The 11,924-nt window shown below is 44.3% G+C and overlaps 1 pseudogene across 1 annotated transcript; it reads right to left on the reverse strand.

Moving 5' to 3' along the window:
- Positions 1-1,238: 1,238 nt before the first annotated feature.
- Positions 1,239-9,167, reverse strand: LOC109485903 (annotated as a pseudogene). Its single transcript, XR_002141158.1, has 10 exons — positions 9,027-9,167; positions 8,647-8,886; positions 8,295-8,541; positions 7,990-8,181; positions 7,472-7,783; positions 3,121-3,266; positions 2,766-3,005; positions 2,431-2,676; positions 2,064-2,255; positions 1,239-1,890 (listed from the first exon to the last, which is right to left on the reverse strand). The product of XR_002141158.1 is annotated as an uncharacterized LOC109485903 (transcript).
- Positions 9,168-11,924: the final 2,757 nt, after the last annotated feature.

Genomic DNA, 11,924 nt, shown 5'->3' on the forward strand with positions numbered 1-11,924 from the left:
AGTACATTTAACCAGGTGACTTCAGGTACAGAGGTCGATTGTTTTATCACCTAAAACAAAGAGGGGGTAATTACACTGGAATGGTCTTTTTTCTGGATAATGTAAAATATTTGTGCCGTGATAATGACTTCTACCAACATAGATGAACTTTCAAGATAAAATGTGTCGTGTGTGTTTTCTCATAACGGGAGAAACAACATGCAATGTTTTACATAAAACTGTGACTAATATTCAAGTTTCCTTGCTACATTTCGCCGTAAACGTTAAAGTTATCTTCTTTGTATTCACCGATTGAAAGCTGGACATAATATTTCGTACGGTGTGAGTGATGACAGTAGTCACGTATGCACAGCTGACTGCCCGTGTTAACCAGCGCAGGTACACAAACTTAGGAGCCGGTCCGAATGTCAACACCGCCGCCAGATAGCGGCTGCTTGACACGGCTTGACATTTACTCATGGGGGCAGACCCGGGGAAAATCAGGAGGAGTTCACCAACGTCACCGATGAAGTTCACCCTGCCGTACGCTGTTGGAAGTCGATCTTAACCTCTGATGAAAATTGGAATCAGATAGGGAGGAGACATTCATAGGGGCTCAAGTACCCCCCCCCCCCTTCACGGAACTACCCCAGGCCTCAGATCTAACACGTGCGAAGGCTGCTATTATATCTCCTTATTTGGAAACATATTACAAATGTTCTAGTATATCTCCTTATTTGGAATCATGGCTGTATATGCCCCTTGACCTATTACAGGTGTCTCTAGCAGTAGACATAAACACTTTTATTCATTTGTTTTCATCACTTCATGCCCATGGGGAAAGCCTTCCATGAACTAAGAGCAGCTCCGTCGGCCATGAACATAGCCACTTCAGTTACTACGCTTTTCCACATTGTAGATTGTACAATTGTGAAACTTGATCTAACAACGTAGACACCGGGTGAACTTTAGACCAAAACAACAGAATACTATTTGAGGGCATGCTAGAACCTTTGCCATCCACTCTCTGGGCCGCAAACTAGTGGTATCGATGTTGTTTTCTTGCAAAATGTTTAAACTGTGCTCTGAGAACAAAGCGCGATGTATTGTTGAAGACTTCTTCAATTCTAGATAAAGAATAAGAATATCAGAGCTAATCTTCAATTCACAACACTCACAACATGTTATTAGTGTATGGAGGAGGGGCAGACGCCAAGAAACAATGTCAGTCAATGACAAAAGGCAAGAGGGCTCTTCAAAAAACATAATTTATTACCGTCAAAGTTGCTTTAAGCAGACCTATTTACAGCTTAGTAAAAAGACTATAATATTTTGCGTCACGGACACTTTGCCATAAGAAATACATTCTCAGCACCTATATGAAGGTACATTGTACTACTTATAGCGGCGCAGTTCATGTGTTATAGTATTGCTTTGTGCTTTTTTCCGAGTGCTCCACAAATAAGTCATGAGCGTTACCTGTAAACAGCCATCATAGACATCAAACATCAAACGATGCTATCAATCGCTACTTTAAAGCATATGATGAACACGCGAACTGATAAAACTGTTATAAAAAAGCGGATTAAAAGCATTTACGGTGGACAATAGCCGGGCCGGACTCGTCGTACTCTTGCTTGCTGATCCACATCTGTTGGAAGGTGGACAGAGAAGCGATGATAGACCCGCCGATCCAGACACAGTACTTCCTCTCGGGAGGAGCGATGATTTTGATCTTCATGGTGCTGGGTGCCAGGGCGGTGATCTCCTTCTGCATACGATCGGCCATACCGGGGAACATGCTGGTGCCGCCGGACAGCACGGTGTTGGCGTACAGTTCCTTACGGATGTCGATGTCGCACTTCATGATGCTGTTGAACGTGGTCTCGTGGATGCCTACAGCTTCCATGCCTGTAATCATTGAAGTTCAATATATAGTTTTAAACCGAAAAGTATTAACTTTGACTTCGTTTTTCATATTTTTAGCCCATTGTGCACTTTTGCCAATTAATGATAGCACCCATGGTAGTTTATCGTTCATGTTAAATATATATCGTTGTTCCGCAACAGTAGCTAGTACTCACCGATGAAGGAAGGCTGGAACAGTGCCTCTGGGCAGCGGAACCTCTCGTTCCCTATGGTGATGACCTGGCCGTCGGGCAGCTCGTAGCTCCTCTCCAGGGCAGAGCTAGAAGCGGCCGTCGCCATCTCCTGCTCGAAGTCCAGGGAGACGTAACACAGCTTCTCCTTCATGTCACGGACAATCTCCCTTTCAGCTGGAGAAACAAATAAATGTCACTTTTGTTGATAGTGTAAAACACAAGGAAGGAAACATGCTGCATGATCCCTCAAAGAGTGAGCCAATGAGATGTTGTGGTGCTACGTGAGGACATAGCACAAGTAAAAGATAAAACAGGAGTAAAAAAAAACAAACAAATCAGAGCAACCTACCAGTGGTCACCAGACTGTGTCCTCTCTCGGTCAGCAGCCTGGTTAGGTAGTCGGTCATGTCACGTCCGGCCAGGTCCAGACGCTCTATGGCGTGCGGCAGGGCGTACCCCTCGTAGATCGGCACGGTGTGAGTCACGCCGTCCCGGTATCGAGAACAATCCCCGTGGTGCGGCCGGAGGCGTACAGGGACAGCACGGCTTGGATGTTGACATACATGGCGGGACAGTTGAACGTCTCGAACATGGCCTGTGGTTCAAGAGGACATTGCGGTCAGCCAAGTTCCATTAGTAAAATAGAAAACGTTATGAAAAGAGTCGTTAGTGTCTACCGCATACCTGTGTCATCTTTTCCCTGTTAGCCTTGGGGTTGAGTGGTGCCTCCGTCAGGAGAACTGGATGTTCCTCCGGGGCGACACGCAGCTCGTTGTAGAAGGTGTGGTGCCAGATCTTCTCCATGTCGTCCCAGTTGGTGACGATGCCGTGTTCGATGGGGTACTTGAGTGACAGGATGCCCCTCTTGCTCTGAGCCTCGTCACCGACATAGCTGTCCTTCTGGCCCATTCCGACCATCACACCCTATAAGACAGTTACAGAATGTTAGCAAAATTGAACAGATAACATATGTTTGAATAGGCATATCTTACCCAATCTCAATGCATGACCTCCCTTAACAGTAACAAGGATTTCTCACCTGATGCCTCGGTCTCCCGACGATGGACGGGAAGACGGCCCTGGGCGCGTCGTCCCCCGCGAAGCCGGCCTTACACATGCCGGAGCCGTTATCCACAACCAGGGCGGCGATATCCTCCTCATACATGGTTGTTTGTACTATAGGACCTGCGGATAAAACATTTGTTCTCAAAATTACATCGTATAACTGTGTGCACATGCAGAGCAGTCACAACTAATGCCTTATCTAAAAAGGATGCGTAATCAAATGATAAATGATAACAGTATTGTGAAAAAAAAGTTGAGCCACATGAAGAAAAACTCACGAGCAAAAACAACAATGTACCTTATAGTGTTCTTGATCTGCAATTGCCCCTGAGAGAACTTAGTTGAGCTCGGTTCTTGACTGTATTTATACCCTTCGAGCAGGGTCATGTCATCGTCAGAAATAGCAATATCAAATATTCTTATCCGGTCTTTTCTGATAGTTCTCCGAACTGTACCCCAAGTATGGTATTTTTCTTCCAACCATTCCATATATGGCCATGGTCAACTTTTCTCTGTGCTTTGTGTAACTCTAGGTCCTCTCCACTCCTGTGTATAGCATGTTCGACCTATAGAACGTTACACACTGGGCCAACCAGGTGAGGCTGTTACTAATATCTGACCAAATAAGGCGCGAGTCCGGAGAGCCCGTTTGTGTTATGGTGTAATGTGTGTGATAAGACATTTGCATAATGACCTCTTCCAGCCAACTGGTACTTGTAACTCATTTCTATAATTACCTTGTTCCCCTCGGCAGATCTATCGAGGAAAATGTTTGATAAATAATTTTTTTACGAAAATGCACATGTAAATAAAAATGGATGCGTCATTTGGCGTAGCTAAACAGATGATTGTGGAAAACCAACGCCAACCCTTCACAACTCGCGTAGATTATGTTAACCCCTCTTTTCTCTAATTCTTAAAACCGTGATGTCATCATGCCTCCATACTACTTTTATTTAGAACATTATAGTTGTATGACCGTTGACCTTAAACAGGTGCGCCCAGACATAGTCATATTTCTTACGTCTCCGAAATTCTTATGGGACAGACGACAGTCCAGGTTCAATTCTTCAAACAATCGCATGTCAACAGTTATCAAATGAGCGACCACTTGTCAGGATATTACTTGTGAAAAAAACTATTAACAGGTGGTTGCAAGTACGTATTACCGATCCATACATAGAATGGGATGGGATGTGTCGGGGTGGGTGGGGGTTGTTGCTAGTCAAATAATGACCTGGGGGATTTCTAGCCTAGATGCCAGACCCATAACACGCTAGGCCCTGAGTTAGCAAGAGTGCCTATCTGAAGGGGGGTGGTGGTGGTATAATCTCCTTGGGAGCTGAGAAACTGGCCTGTGCGGGCCCTTGGAAACAACCTAGCACTCAGACTAGGAAATTTCTCAAAGGTTCACCTACCATACATCAAATAAGATTGCCAAGGTGATCGCCATTACTCAACTTGAGCCTTATCAGAACTTCATAGCGGAAATTTTATTTCAAAAGCGCCGTACGATCGATTCTTTGTTGATAATAGGTGCCGGACAAGCAAGTCGTAGGGTTGATCTACATCACCAAATTTGGTCATGTACGAATCGCTTCACCAACGGGACATTATTACGTCACTGCAAACAGTATGTCACAGCTCATTTTCATAGGGATAATCTTGAAGATGTGTGAAGTTGAACTGACAATTGTACAAAAATGTCCAAGTGCTGAAATAATCAAAGTCAAGGATTTACGACGTCTAGGATAATGTAAACCGCTAGGCGGCGCTTGTTATGTAGTATCCACCCAACATAGCTGTTGACATATTGACCTGTGACATGTTACGCTGAATTGCTAATCGTGGGACCTCAACAGAATCAACAAGTAGTTCTCACCTAGCCTCTGCCAGGCTTCGGGAAGCGGTTGGAAAGAGTAGAAATCGGCCAAAATAGTGACATGCCAGGGGAGTTGGTCCGCACTGAAAGAACATTTTGCCGCTCCTAGGCGCCGGACCAACTCCCATGGCATATCATCTGTCTATCGGCCAATTTCGACTCTTTCCAGCCGCTTCCCGAAGTCTGGTATAGGCTACTTTTCACCATAACCTCTACAACAAGTGTGTACCGGCCCCGCGCCATTGTCATTATAGACGCTCATTTTGTCCACCCCATGCAATGCCTATTCCTTGCCCCTGAACAAAACATTCATTGCAAACCCATACATGTACTTTTCAAAACATGTTGCACTAGCAGCGCTATCTATAGCTACATACATAATCATTTGTCCCTGTTTGCACCTGACCCGGTAGCCCAGTGCCTGTACATTACCAAATATGGGCATGAACACACGCGCAGGTCCTTCATGACACATGAGAAGTGCCGTTAACTGTCGCCTGGGAAGATTACATGACGTCATGTACTCATATAACCATCAATATCATAGATTTACAGTAGCATAGAGGTACATACTTGTGGGAAATTTATATTTCAGCGCTGAATATATCTGATTATGGTTGCCAGGATCTATCTCTCAGAGTATATAGTAGGCATCCTTCTATATGGAGAGATGATGGTAGCGTCTTCAGAGTATATGGAAGATATCAAATAGTATGTTGTGGAGCTTCACACTTCGAATATTATCTTTATTACAGTGGAATTATTCTCATGTCATGTGGCCTTGCAGTTTCCTTGGGTACTAGTGATTTGCACTAGCACATAAAAATAACTTGTACAATGATATATAATCAAGTTTCAATTTGTCTTTGCTTTACCGAATTCCTAGGTATGAAATACTCGTGTAACGTTACAGCGGGGCAACGTTGAAGTACGTCAATGTTTACCCCAGTCAGCTCACTAAAACCACCATATAAGGGCATGGAGTTCGTTCGTCTGTCATTGCTCCCTCAGGGCAGTGACGTTCGTAACCTTGAATGACCTCTAGCAAATTTTATATAGAAGCGGCGGTAACAAAGTATATCCTAATGTGACTGGTGAACATTTTGGTTCACATTTAGACTAGGACAAATTCTAACAGCAAAAGTTGAAAGGTTGCTGCTTGCAATTGATTTCTAGTGTCCAAAATCTTTGATTAAGAAAGTTTACGGGGGATGCTACCAATCAACCAGTTGTGATATGGTAGTAAATTGGTTGCCTTTGACTTGTTGGCCAGGGTTTTTTATGCCTCATAACGATATTTGACTTCAACCGTGCTACTATTCAAAACCGGCGGCCCATACCCTCACAACTGCTGAGGGTATGGGCACACATACATACATACACACACGCCCAGACACACACTATAGACACACACACATGCACACACACATACACACAAACACACGCGATAGAGCTACGTTGTTTCTGTACTGTAAAAAGAAAACATCACAACAGCGCAGTGATTCCTTGCATATTCCAGGTTTATTCTCTCAGACCAAACGTGGACTCTCTCCATATAGAATTGAGCACAAAGAAAAGAGAGGGAGAGAATCGAGTTGACAGAAGAGCTATTCTTTGTACACTAGTAAGATTAGGTTAGGAAGACAGTAAAGTAGAAAATACCACCTGGCTTCGCCACGCTTTTCTTGGCCCTTGAAATTAACTTGGGTACAAAATCAATTATTGTCACGTATGACGCTAATGAACAATCGAAAATCGTTTACATCTTTCTTTCTTTTACCTTGCAACATGATGGTGTTTCTTAGAAATGTAACCAGAAATGTAACTGAAGTAGCCAGAAATGATACAAAAAATTCATATATCTCATATATATATATATAAAGACAATCTTTCCAGTGATTCTCACTACAGCCATAGGGTTCTAATTTCATCAAACATACTGTCTTACACGACAGTGTACTTCTAAACCCTAATGGTCCCTCTCCAACATAGTAAAAAATATGATACAACAATCGGGGTAGTGGTCGTGTGCTCGCAAACTTTAGTACACAAAAAAAAAAGCTAGACCTACGCCTTGCACCTGCCATAGTAATTTTCTTATGATTTTCTACACATCATTTCTATCGTCATTAGTAGTAGTTTGACTATCAGAGCAAGTACATCCATGTGTACCAATTGCATAATGTTACTAGTCGCCACATAGTACTGAAATCATAATACCGTGCAGACTTCATAAATGATAAAGTGCAGCGTAAACTTGGTCAAACAATAGAGCAAGGTCGATCGTGAGTCGTCGATAGAGTACAAAAATACTTATGTCTTTCTGCTACAAAAGATACTACAAAAGACAGAACATATTAACCGTAGGCCGTTCAGCCAGAGCTAAGAAAATCTCAATCAGTTGACGCAACAAGATTTGATGTGTATGTTTAGAAGCATTTACGGTGGACGATAGAAGGCCCGGACTCGTCGTACTCTTGCTTGCTGATCCACATCTGTTGGAAGGTGGACAGGGAGGCCAGGATGGACCCGCCGATCCACACGGAGTACTTCCTCTCGGGAGGAGCGATGATCTTGATCTTCATGGTGCTGGGTGCCAGGGCGGTGATCTCCTTCTGCATACGGTCGGCGATACCGGGGAACATGCTGGTGCCGCCGGACAGCACGGTGTTGGCGTACAGGTCCTTACGGATGTCGATGTCGCACTTCATGATGCTGTTGTACGTGGTCTCGTGGATGCCAGTTGACTCCATACCTAGGTAGAGGTATGACAAGAATCAATTTAATGACAGAAAATAATTAAGTTTAAGTTGCATATAGTGCTGTCGTTTTGAAATCCTAAATTTCCTCACAACAGCTTGGCTCGATGCACCTCTCTTCTGGAGTATACGATTCACGCTGAGATTCAAATATAACATAATGATTACAAAACACGCCAGCAGATGTAAAGCAGACACATACCGATGAAGGAAGGCTGGAACAGTGTCTCTGGGCAGCGGAACCTCTCGTTCCCGATGGTGATGACCTGGCCGTCGGGCAGCTCGTAGCTCTTCTCCAGACTAGAACTGGAGGCGGCCGTCGCCATCTCCTGTTCGAAGTCCAGGGCGACGTAACACAGCTTCTCCTTGATGTCACGGACGATTTCCCTCTCAGCTGTGAGATGCGAGATAGAGCGGGTATTGTAAAAAAACAGATAAAAAAGATAGTTCTCAAAACTATGATGATACACTGCCCAAAGAAATCAAAGTTATCCAGAGCATACACACCTGTTGTGACGAAGGTGTAACCGCGCTCTGTCAGGATCTTCATCAGGTAGTCTGTCAGGTCCCTCCCGGCCAGGTCCAGGCGCAGGATGGCGTGCGGCAGGGCGTACCCCTCGTAGATCGGCACGGTGTGGGTCACGCCGTCCCCGGAGTCCATCACGATCCCCGTGGTGCGGCCGGAGGCGTACAGGGACAGCACGGCTTGGATGTTGACATACATGGCAGGACAGTTGAACGTTTCGAACATGGCCTGTGGTTCAAGAGGACATTGCGGTAAGCCAAGTTCCATTAGTAAAATAGAAAACGTTATGAAAACGTTAGAAAACGTGAAGAGTCGGTAGTGTCTACCGCATACCTGTGTCATCTTTTCCCTGTTAGCCTTGGGGTTGAGGGGAGCCTCCGTCAGGAGAACTGGATGTTCCTCCGGGGCGACACGCAGCTCGTTGTAGAAGGTGTGGTGCCAGATCTTCTCCATGTCGTCCCAGTTGGTGACGATGCCGTGCTCGATCGGGTACTTGAGTGACAGGATGCCCCTCTTGCTCTGGGCCTCGTCACCGACATAGCTGTCCTTCTGGCCCATTCCGACCATCACACCCTATAAGACGGTTACAGAATGTTAGCAAAATTAATAAAAGTGATAGTAAAACAAATTGAACAGATAACATAGGTTTGAATAGGCATATCTTACCCAATCTCAATGCATGACCTCCCTTAACAGTAACAAGGATTTCTCACCTGATGCCTCGGTCTCCCGACGATGGACGGGAAGACGGCCCTGGGCGCGTCGTCCCCCGCGAAGCCGGCCTTACACATGCCGGAGCCGTTATCCACGACCAGGGCGGCGATATCCTCCTCATACATGGTTTTGTGTACTATAGGACCTGCGGATAAAACATTTGTTCTCAAAATTACGTATACATCGTATAACTGTGTGCACATGCAGAGCAGTAACAACTAATGCCTTATCTAAAAGGGATGCGTAATCAAATGATAACAGAATTGTGAAAAAAAGAAGTTGAGCCACATGAAGAAAAAACTCACGAGCAAAAACAACAATGTACCTTATAGTGTTCTTGAACTGCAATTGCCCCTGAGAGAACTTAGTTGAGCTTGGTTGATGACTGTATTTATACCCTTCGAGCAGGGTCATGTCATCGTCAGAAATAGCAATATCAAATATTCTTATCCGGTCTTTTCTGATAGTTCTCCGAACTGTACCCCAAGTATGGTATTTTTCTTCCAACCATTCCATATATGGCCATGGTCAACTTTTCTCTGTGCTTTGTGTAACTCTAGGTCCTCTCCACTCCTGTGTATAGCATGTTCGACCTATAGAACGTTACACACTGGGCCAACCAGGTGAGGCTGTTACTAGTATCTGACCAAATAAGGCGCGAGTCCGGAGAGCCCGTTTGTGTTATGGTGTAATGTGTGTGTTAAGACATTTGCATAATGACCTCTTCCAGCCAACTGGTACTTGTGACTCATTTCTATAATTACCTTGTCCCCTTGGGCAGATCTATCGAGGAAAATGTTTGATAAATAATTTTCTTGACGAAAATGCACATGTAAATAAAAATAGATGCTTCATTTGGCCTAGCTAAACAGATGATTGTGGAAAACCAACGCCAACCCTTCACAACTCGCGTAGATTATGTTAACCCCTCTTTTCTCTGATTCTTAAAACCGTGATGTCAGCATGCCTCCATACTACTTTTATCTAGAACATTGTAGCTGTATGACCTTTGACCTTAAACAGGTGCGCCCAGACGTAGTCATATTCTTACGTCTCCGAAATTCTTATGGACAGACGACAGTCCAGGTTCAATTCTTCAAACAATCGCATGTCAACAGTTACAAAATGAGCGACCACTTGTCAGGATATTACTTGTGAAAAAAACTATTAACAGGTGGTTGCAAGTACGTATTACCGATCCATACATAGAATGGATTGTGTTTAGGTGGGTGGGGGCTGTTGCTAGTCAAAGAATGACCTCGAGATTTTTAGCCTGGATGCCAGACCCATAACACGCTAGGCCCTGAGCTAGCAAGCGTGCCTATCTGAGGGGGGCTGTGGTATAATTTCCTTGGGAGCTGAGAAACTGGCCTGTGTGGGCCCTTTGGAAACAGTCTGGCACTCAGACTAGTAAATTTCTCAATGTCTCACCTCCCATACATCAAATAAAAATGCCAAGGTGATCGCCATTACTCAACTTGAGCTTTATCAGCACTTAACAGCGGAAAGTTTATTTAAAACGCGCCGTACGATCGATCCTTTGTTGACACTAGGTGTCAGACAAGCGAGTCGTAGAGTTGATCCACATCACCAAATTTGGTTTACGACGTCTAGGATAATGAGAACCGCTAGGCGGCGCTTGTTATGTAGTATCCACCGAACATAGCTGTTGACATATTGAAATATGACCTGTGACATGTTACGATGAATTGTAAATCGTGGGACCTCAACAGAATCAACAAGTAGTTCTCACCTAGCCTATGCCAGGCTCCGGGAAGCGGTTGGAAAGAGTAGAAATCGGCCAAAATAGTGACATGCAAGGGGACTTGGTCCGCACTGAGAGAACATTTTGCCACTCCTAGCGCGGACCAACTCCCATGGCATATCATCTGTCTATCGGCCAATTTCGACTCTTTCCAGCCACTTCCCGAAGTCTGGTATAGGCTACTTTTCACCATGACCTCTACAACAAGTGTGTACCGGCCCCGCGCCATTGTCATTATAGACGCTCATTTTGTCCACCCCATGCAATGCCTATTCCTTGCCCCTGAACAAAACATTCATTGCAAACCCATACTTTTCAAAGCATGTTGCACTAGCAGCGCTATCTATAGCTACATACATAATCATTTGTCCCTGTTTGCACCTGACCCGGTAGCCCAGTGCCTGTACATTACCAAATATGGGCATGAACACACGCACAGGCCCTTCATGACACATGAGAAGTGCCGTAAACTGTCGCCTGGGAAGATTACATGACGTCATGTACTCATATAACCATCAATATCATAGATTTACAGTAGCATAGAGGTACATACTTGTGGGAAATTTATATTTCAGCAATATATATGATTATGGTTGACAGGATCTATCTCTCAGAGTATATAGTAGGCATCCTTCTATATGGAGAGATGATGGTAGCGTCTTCAGAGTATATGGAAGATATCAAATAGTATGTTGTGGAGCTTGACACTTCGAATATTATCTTTATTACAGTGGAATTATTCTCATGTCATGTGGCCTTGCAGTTTCCTTGGGTTCTAGTGATTTTCACTAGCACATAAATAAAACTTGTACAATGATATATAATCAATTTTCAATTTGTTTTTGTGCTTTACCGAATTCCTAGTTATGAAATACTCGTGTACAGCGGGGCAACGTTGAAGTACGTCAATGTTTACCACAGTCAGCTCACTGAAAACACCATATAAGGGCATGGAGTTCGTTCGTCTGTCATTGCTCCCTCAGGGCTGTGACGTTCGTAACCTTGAATGACCTCTAGCAAATTTTATATAGAAGCGGCGGTAACAAAGTATATCCTAATGTGGCTGGTGAACATTTGGGTTACATTTAGACTAGGACAAATTCTAACAGCAAAAGTTGAAAGGTTGCTGCTT

Source organism: Branchiostoma belcheri, unplaced genomic scaffold (assembly GCF_001625305.1).
Source record: "Branchiostoma belcheri isolate BF01 breed outbred unplaced genomic scaffold, Haploidv18h27 scaffold11, whole genome shotgun sequence".
NCBI classification, from domain to species: Eukaryota; Metazoa; Chordata; class Leptocardii; order Amphioxiformes; family Branchiostomatidae; genus Branchiostoma; species Branchiostoma belcheri.